We start from the raw sequence: 8,773 nt of genomic DNA, 5'->3' as shown, positions 1-8,773 counted from the left end.
CTATCTCTCACTAACAGTATCACACACACGAACACACAGAGCTAATGATAGTCAGTTTTATTCAAAACTTTTGATATTCTTGTCTGTTGCTCGATCTCTCTTATTTTATGTCATCAATTTTGCAACAGGATTTTAGCACAACGATAGCATGTCCGATCAACTTAGGTAATAGCTACTTTTGCTGTTTAAAAATACACTCTTTGATCTTTTTCATATTCGGATTTTCATGTACACATGAACAATAAAATATGCATTCTGATTGGGTGTGTGTAGAATCTGCCTTACCTATGTGGGGTTTTTTTCTTGTTGCTCTTCTCCTTCTACTCATTTTTTTTTAATAAGTGTTATTGTTCGTTTCTTTTCTTTATTCTTCTTTGTCATCCTTCCATGTCAATAGTTAAAGAAAGGGCTCCGAATTGAACACAACAAATATGAACATTAACACATATTCACAATTCATTTCCACGCAAACACTTCACATTTTGCACAATGCACCGCTGCACCTTCTTTTTCTCTTCTTTTTCTTTTTTTTTTCTCATCATTGTTCCCCCCTCTCTCTCTATGTATCGCCACTCAGTGAGTGGTGACTTGAATATTATATTCTTACTATGTCGTATTGTTTAGACAATCATTCCTGAAGCCATTATCTTCTTCAAGCGTTTGCTTATGATGAATTTCTGTTATATCCAGAATTACATAATATTGTCTTTGAACTACAGGCACACGGGATCCATATTATGTTTGCATAGATATAAGCATAAAATAATGCCTGTTTGTTTTCATTTTACATTGTGTTAGAGAAAAAAAACCGTTGTATATTTGAATTACTCATTAATCTGTTTTAACTGTCAGATTTAAATTATTCTGTGCTCAATTGATTCGTTCAATTGACTATGTATTTCATTTATGTATGAAAAAGAAATTCAGAAATAAAATAAAATCGATCAATCAATCAATCAATATCATCAGCAAAAATCAACACAATTACAATTACTGCCATATAAGTATGTTGCCACTTACAGACCTCACAGTGTGTCTTTTTCCCCGGTTATTATAGTATTATCATTATTATTTATATTCAGTCGATATGTTTGGCATTAAAAGGAAGAACACAGGATCAGAACTTGTATTCAAAACAAGGATAAGAGATGAACTCTTTGCGGCAACTGAATATGATTGTCATTTTTCTATCTAAACCATTTTGGTATATAATTATGCTTTGTTATATGCCATCAGCTTTCGGGGCCTAAGTAATACAAGCTGCGCTAAGAAATACAAGCTGCAATGTGATTAAGCACCCTGCAGAACACATACTTTTGATCATATTAATGACGATTTCGTACGTAGCATCTGATGCGAAAGTATATTTTGATAAGAAGTATTTGTTTCGAATATCCCCTTTACTTCATAAAAAAGACAAAATGTTATTGTATAGTATATAATAATGATAATCCTTGTATATAGTAAAGTTATGTTTGTTCCCTTGCTTTTGTGAACAAAAACTGGAAATGAATTCACGTCAATCGATCAATTTATTATGCATAATAACGCCATCCCGTCCAAATCAGTCGCTTTCTCTTTGTTTACGAGAAGGAGCTACCCAACATTACATTATATTATGGAAAATATATTGCAGTTAAAAGTGGTGCAAAGTGGTCAATTCCATTAGAGTCATTTTTACAACTATCATTTGCAATGATTTACAATTACTTGCCAGTAGTGGCGAAAAACTCACACTTGTTCACTTATTTTGCTATAGATGGAGATAGGGAGGGAGAGTACAAGGGAGACGGAGGCACTGGCGTAGCCAGGGGGGGGGGGGGGGGGCGATGGGGGCGGTCGCCCCCCCCCCCTAAGATTTGGACCGGGGATTTGGGAGGCGGAAAAAAAATGCGTGTATACTGTATGCATGCACATGAAGCGGGTCTCCTTTGCAACCTTTCATCAAATATGTTTTTTTTTTTAATATTTCACTCAAAGTGTGCACCAGATCGTTGAATTTCAATTCAAAATATGCAAATTCTCTCGTGCTTGGGAGGGGGTATCCCCCTCCCAAACCCTCCCCCTCTGTGCCTCTTTCCCTAGCTTAGTACACTTTTTAGATTTACACACACAACAAAAATATGAATAATTCTGAGTGCACAAGACTTATCACTTATATTCCGAAAACTCAAGGTTCCCTCATGTATAAGGGGAATTTCCCCTTTTAATCGACCCTTTCCTCCCTCAGCCCCCCCCCCATCAGTTTATTTATTTATTTATTTTTTTTTTTTTTGGTGATTTCCTAAATGTTGATTCCATCAAATATGCGTATAGGAGATATCTCAATTTCAGGCAAAAGCTCCATCGCAAGGGAAGGGTGGAGATAACACACGCCCACGCCTTCTCCCTGCTCGCCCGCCCCCCCCCCCTTCCGCCATGCATAGAAGTAGACTGTGGCTATACCCAGATCGCTTTATTTCAATTCTAAAAACGCAAAAGCTCCGCGAGCGGGAGGGGGAATCCCCCTTCCCCTAAGCTCTACCTCACTAGACTTTATACATACACACAGATGGTGCACATTCGGAATAAGAGCTAAATTACGTGATTTTAACACTTCGATGAAAAAGTATTGCACCAAAAATTTGCACCAGATCGCTGAATTTCAGGCCTGAAAACGCAAAATCACCTTCGTGTGGGAGGGGATATGCCCCTATCTACACCCTCGTGTGCATGCTTTTTCTGTTTGATTGCTGAACTGCAGACAGCGTTCATGATATTCAGTGTAAGAATTAATACAAGAAGATTATTTAAATGATATACCATTATAGGCAAATTGTTCAATAATAATCTACGCTAAAATATACTGCAACCTTAAACTGTTAGTGGGACTGTTTCAACTCGTTAAAACACGCAAAAACATGCATCAAATTGCACCATTTGCAACATCAAAATGCAAAAAGTTCTCACCGTGGGAGGGGGGACACCCCCCTCCCACACCCTCCCCTCCCCCTTCGCTCGCTCCGCTCGCTCGGGTTCAGTCGCGTTCATGATATTCAGTGAAAGAATTAACACAAGAAGTGTATTTAAATTGTATCATTTTATAGGCAAATTGTTCAATAATAATCTACATCAAAATATACTGCTACCTTAAACAAGTGGGACTGTTTCTCGTCGATAAAACGCGCAAAAACATGCATCAAATTGCACCATTTACAACATCAAAATGCAAAAAGTACTTACCGTGGGAGGGGGGACACCCCCCTCCCACACCCTCCCCTCCCCCCTCGCTCGCTCCGCTCGCTCGGGTTCAGTCGCGTTCATGATATTCAGTGAAAAGAATTAACACAGGAAGTGTATTTTAATTGTACCATTTTATAGGCAAATTGTTCAATAATAATCTATATCAAAATATACTGCTACCTTAAACAAGTGAGACTGTTTCTCGTCGATAAAACGCGAAAAAACATGCATCAAATTGCACCATTTACAACATCAAAATGCAAAAAGTTCTTACCGTGGGAGGGGGGACACCCCCTCCCACACCCTCCCCTCCTCCCTCGCTCGCTCCGCTCGCTCGGGTTCAGTCGCGTTCATGATATTCAGTGAAAGAATTAACACAAGAAGTGTATTTAAATTGTATCATTTTATAGGCAAATTGTTCAATAATAATCTACATCAAAATATACTGCTACCTTAAACAAGTGGGACTATTTCTCGTCGATAAAACGCGCAAAAACATGCATCAAATTGCACCATTTACAACATCAAAATGCAAAAAGTACTTACCGTGGGAGGGGGGGACACCCCCCTCCCACACCCTCCCCTCCCCCCTCGCTCGCTCCGCTCGCTCGGGTTCAGTCGCGTTCATGATATTCAGTGAAAAGAATTAACACAGGAAGTGTATTTTAATTGTACCATTTTATAGGCAAATTGTTCAATAATAATCTATATCAAAATATACTGCTACCTTAAACAAGTGAGACTGTTTCTCGTCGATAAAACGCGAAAAAACATGCATCAAATTGCACCATTTACAACATCAAAATGCAAAAAGTTCTTACCGTGGGAGGGGGGACACCCCCTCCCACACCCTCCCCTCCTCCCTCGCTCGCTCCGCTCGCTCGGGTTCAGTCGCGTTCATGATATTCAGTGAAAGAATTAACACAAGAAGTGTATTTAAATTGTATCATTTTATAGGCAAATTGTTCAATAATAATCTACATCAAAATATACTGCTACCTTAAACAAGTGGGACTATTTCTCGTCGATAAAACGCGCAAAAACATGCATCAAATTGCACCATTTACAACATCAAAATGCAAAAAGTACTTACCGTGGGAGGGGGGGACACCCCCCTCCCACACCCTCCCCTCCCCCCTCGCTCGCTCCGCTCGCTCGGGTTCAGTCGCGTTCATGATATTCAGTGAAAAGAATTAACACAGGAAGTGTATTTTAATTGTACCATTTTATAGGCAAATTGTTCAATAATAATCTATATCAAAATATACTGCTACCTTAAACAAGTGAGACTGTTTCTCGTCGATAAAACGCGAAAAAACATGCATCAAATTGCACCATTTACAACATCAAAATGCAAAAAGTTCTTACCGTGGGAGGGGGGACACCCCCTCCCACACCCTCCCCTCCTCCCTCGCTCGCTCCGCTCGCTCGGGTTCAGTCGCGTTCATGATATTCAGTGAAAGAATTAACACAAGAAGTGTATTTAAATTGTATCATTTTATAGGCAAATTGTTCAATAATAATCTACATCAAAATATACTGCTACCTTAAACAAGTGGGACTGTTTCTCGTCGATAAAACGCGCAAAAACATGCATCAAATTGCACCATTTACAACATCAAAATGCAAAAAGTTCTTACCGTGGGAGGGGGGACACCCCTCTCCCACACCCTCCCCTCCCCCCTCGCTCGCTGTTGAGACTGTTTCTCGTCGATAAAACGCGAAAAAACATGCATCAAATTGCACCATTTACAACATCAAAATGCAAAAAGTTCTTACCGTGGGAGGGGGGACACCCCCCTCCCACACCCTCCCCTCCCCCCTCGCTCGCTCCGCTCGCTCGGGTTCAGTCGCGTTCATGATATTCAGTGAAAGAATTAACACAAGAAGTGTATTTAAATTGTATCATTTTATAGGCAAATTGTTCAATAATAATCTACATCAAAATATACTGCTACCTTAAACAAGTGGGACTGTTTCTCGTCGATAAAACGCGCAAAAACATGCATCAAATTGCACCATTTACAACATCAAAATGCAAAAAGTTCTTACCGTGGGAGGGGGGACACCCCCCTCCCACACCCTCCCCTCCCCCCTCGCTCGCTCCGCTCGCTCGGGTTCAGTCGCGTTCATGATATTCAGTGAAAGAATTAACACAGGAAGTGTATTTAAATTGTATCATTTTATAGGCAAATTGTTCAATAATAATCTAAATCAAAATATACTGCTACCTTAAACAAGTGGGACTGTTTCTCGTCGATAAAACGCGCAAAAACATGCATCAAATTGCACCATTTACAACATCAAAATGCAAAAAGTACTTACCGTGGGAGGGGGGACACCCCCCTCCCACACCCTCCCCTCCCCCCTCTCTCGCTCCGCTCGCTCGGGTTCAGTCGCGTTCATAATATTCAGTGAAAAGAATTAACACAAGAAGTGTATTTTAAATTGTACCATTTGATAGGCAAATTGTTCAATAATAATCTACATCAAAATATACTGCTACCTTAAACAAGTGGGACTGTTTCTCGTCGATAAAACGCGAAAAAACATGCATCAAATTGCACCATTTACAACATCAAAATGCAAAAAGTTCTTACCGTGGGAGGGGGGACACCCCCCTCCCACACCCTCCCCTCCTCCCTCGCTCGCTCCGCTCGCTCGGGTTCAGTCGCGTTCATGATATTCAGTGAAAAGAATTAATATTGAGAAGTGTGTTTAAATATTATACCATTTTATAGGCAAGTTGTTCAATAATAATCTACACTAAAATATACTACTACCTTAAACAAGTAGGACTGTTTCACGTCGATAAAACGAGGAAAAACATGCATCAAATTGCACCATTTGCAACATCAAAATGCAAAAAGTTCTTACCGTGGGAGGGGGGACACCCCCCTCCCACACCCTCCCCCCCCCCCCCCTCGCTCGCTTCGTTCTCTCGGGCTCGGTCGCTTCGCTCCCTCGCAGACTAACCGCCCCCCCCCCCCCCCAAGATCAAATCCTGGCTACGCCGTTGGACAGAGGGGCGGGGTGGGTGCAGTGGGGGGGGGGGGGGAATTTTTATATGGCAGGATGTTTTGTAATACAACTGACCTACATATAGGTATCAAAATGTGTGATAACACGGTCATTTTTCAAATCACTACTCCCAATGGTAAAGAAGACCTTTTAAAGGGTGTGTACAGTTCTTGTCGAGGTGAAGATTTAGCTTTGAACGTTTCTCTGCACTATGGCCTATCAATAAAACGTCTCTCTGCACTATGGCCTATCAATAAAATTATTAACCTAATTATATCGCTGCATGTGATGAGCTTACTCAGTCACTAAACCATTGTCATTATCATCGTTTGTATACTTGACTCAACTGTCGGCGTGATCAATGCGGGCCTTATTATCATTATTTACCATTTTGCAGATGAAACAAAAACCAAGTTTTAGTGCTTTAAAATAGTTCTAAACTGTGCTAGGGATAGAAACAACCAATGTAAAAACGTTAATCATCACGATAAGTTAAGTATACACAACAATGTGGACAATCTATAGTTATAATGAAATTGTTTCTAAACCGTCTACAATTATTTTTCACGGAGAAAAATAGTGGCATCTCCTTGTGTTTTATAGGCTTTATTGCGAAATTTTTATATGGCAGGATGTTTTGTAATACAACTGACCTACATATAGGTATCAAAATGTGTGATAACACGGTCATTTTTCAAATCACTACTCCCAATGGTAAAGAAGACCTTTTAAAGGGTGTGTATGTACAGTTCTTGTCGAGGTGAAGATTTAGCTTTGAACGTTTTGTGAGATATTCAGAAACCACTATATGAGATGTCAAAGAGCATGCAGTTCTAAGGGGTATCAAAAGTTTATTCGATGAAAATCGGGTTGAAATGGTTGAGATATCAAAAAAAAAAGGTGAAACAAAGAGATAATAATAAAGTTGGGGCATGTCGCCTTTTATTATTAGCACTTTTTTGGATATCTCAGCCATTTGAAAACCACTTTTCATCAAATAAACGTTGAATGCTTCTTAAAATTACATGCTCTTTCATATTTCATAAGAGGCTTTTCATTATCTCACTGAAGAATGTTCGAAACATGAATCCCTACCTCAACCAGTACTGTACAGTCCCTTTAAGATAATGAGGGTGAAAGTGCTGCTACGGTGTAGCCTACTTTTCGAAGGAGTCATGCCGTTCAATAATCTGAGTGCCTCCTGTTCAGAATAATAGTGGAAATATTCTCTTCCTTATAATAGGTGTCTGAAAAACTTCTAGTTGCGTGTGACAGCGTCACTGACGTAGTAGTAGTAGTAGTAGTAGTAGTAGTAGTAGTAGTAGTAGTAGTAGTAGTAGTAGTAGTAGTAATAAAAATAATAATGTTAACCATTATTAGTATCATCATTAAGAACAATAGTAATTATTACTATTATTATTATTTTTACTATTATTGTTATTATTATCATCACTATTATAGTATTCGTATAAGTATTATGATGGTAATGATAATGATGATAAAAGCAATAAGATAATCATTATCATCAGCATTATAATCATCATATCAATTATCATTATTGTCATCATCATCATCGTTAGCATTTTTTAAAGGACAAAAGTCCACCTTCATATCTACATGAGGATTGAGTGAATGCAGCATATAGCAGATCACATCAGCGAGAGCTTGAGGAAAATCGGACAATCCGTTCAAAGGTTATGAATTTTTGAAGTTTCTGCGCAGTCCCTGCTGGCTGGATGAGAAGACTACTACAGCTTGTGATGTCACAAGAAAATTCAACATTTAAATTGAACATATTTTCACTTTTCTTGCTTAATGGAAAAAAAACCCACTTGACTTGCCTCTTTCAGAGGGAAGGGGGAATAATATTGTATACCCTTGATATACGTCAGTGGCAAGTCGAGGAAGTATGTACTTTTGTCCAAAAATAAAAATTTGTGAAAGGGGGTGACTGGTATAGGGGGCGTTACATTGTGCCCCCTACCAGTTTTTCATTTGCCGCTCCTTTCAAACTCAAATTCAATTCAAATGATTTTTTATTTCGCCCTTCATCCAATTTCAACCAAATTTGGTGAATTTTCCTAAAATCTTATTGCGAATATTTTGATATATAGTGTACCTATATTTGATATCGCTGGTTACCATGGCAACCATAAACTTACAACCATGTCACTCAGATTTTGCATCTTTCTTCTGTTCCAAGTTCAATTAACAATATTAGGCCTATACAGTGTATGAAATGAGTGTTTCTTGGCTGAAATTTGCTGAAAAAGCAAAATGTGAAGTAAATATGGTCCTAGAAAATATTTCTTATAATTTCCTCTGTTTTTATGTGACAAAGGTATAAAACAATAGATATAATAGAGATAACTGAAAACAACAGTATTTTCCAAAGATTGCCCTTCTACTTTGTGTCATTTTGATTCCTTCACCCAAATTATGCCTTTAATATCATTAGTTTATCACATTATCAATCTGCAAACTAAAAATTTCAATATAATGCAAACATGAAGTGTGATATGTACCTATC

This window comes from Diadema setosum, chromosome 1 (assembly GCF_964275005.1).
Source record: "Diadema setosum chromosome 1, eeDiaSeto1, whole genome shotgun sequence".
Lineage (NCBI taxonomy): Eukaryota > Metazoa > Echinodermata > Echinoidea > Diadematoida > Diadematidae > Diadema > Diadema setosum.
This window is presented reverse-complemented; position numbering follows the sequence as displayed.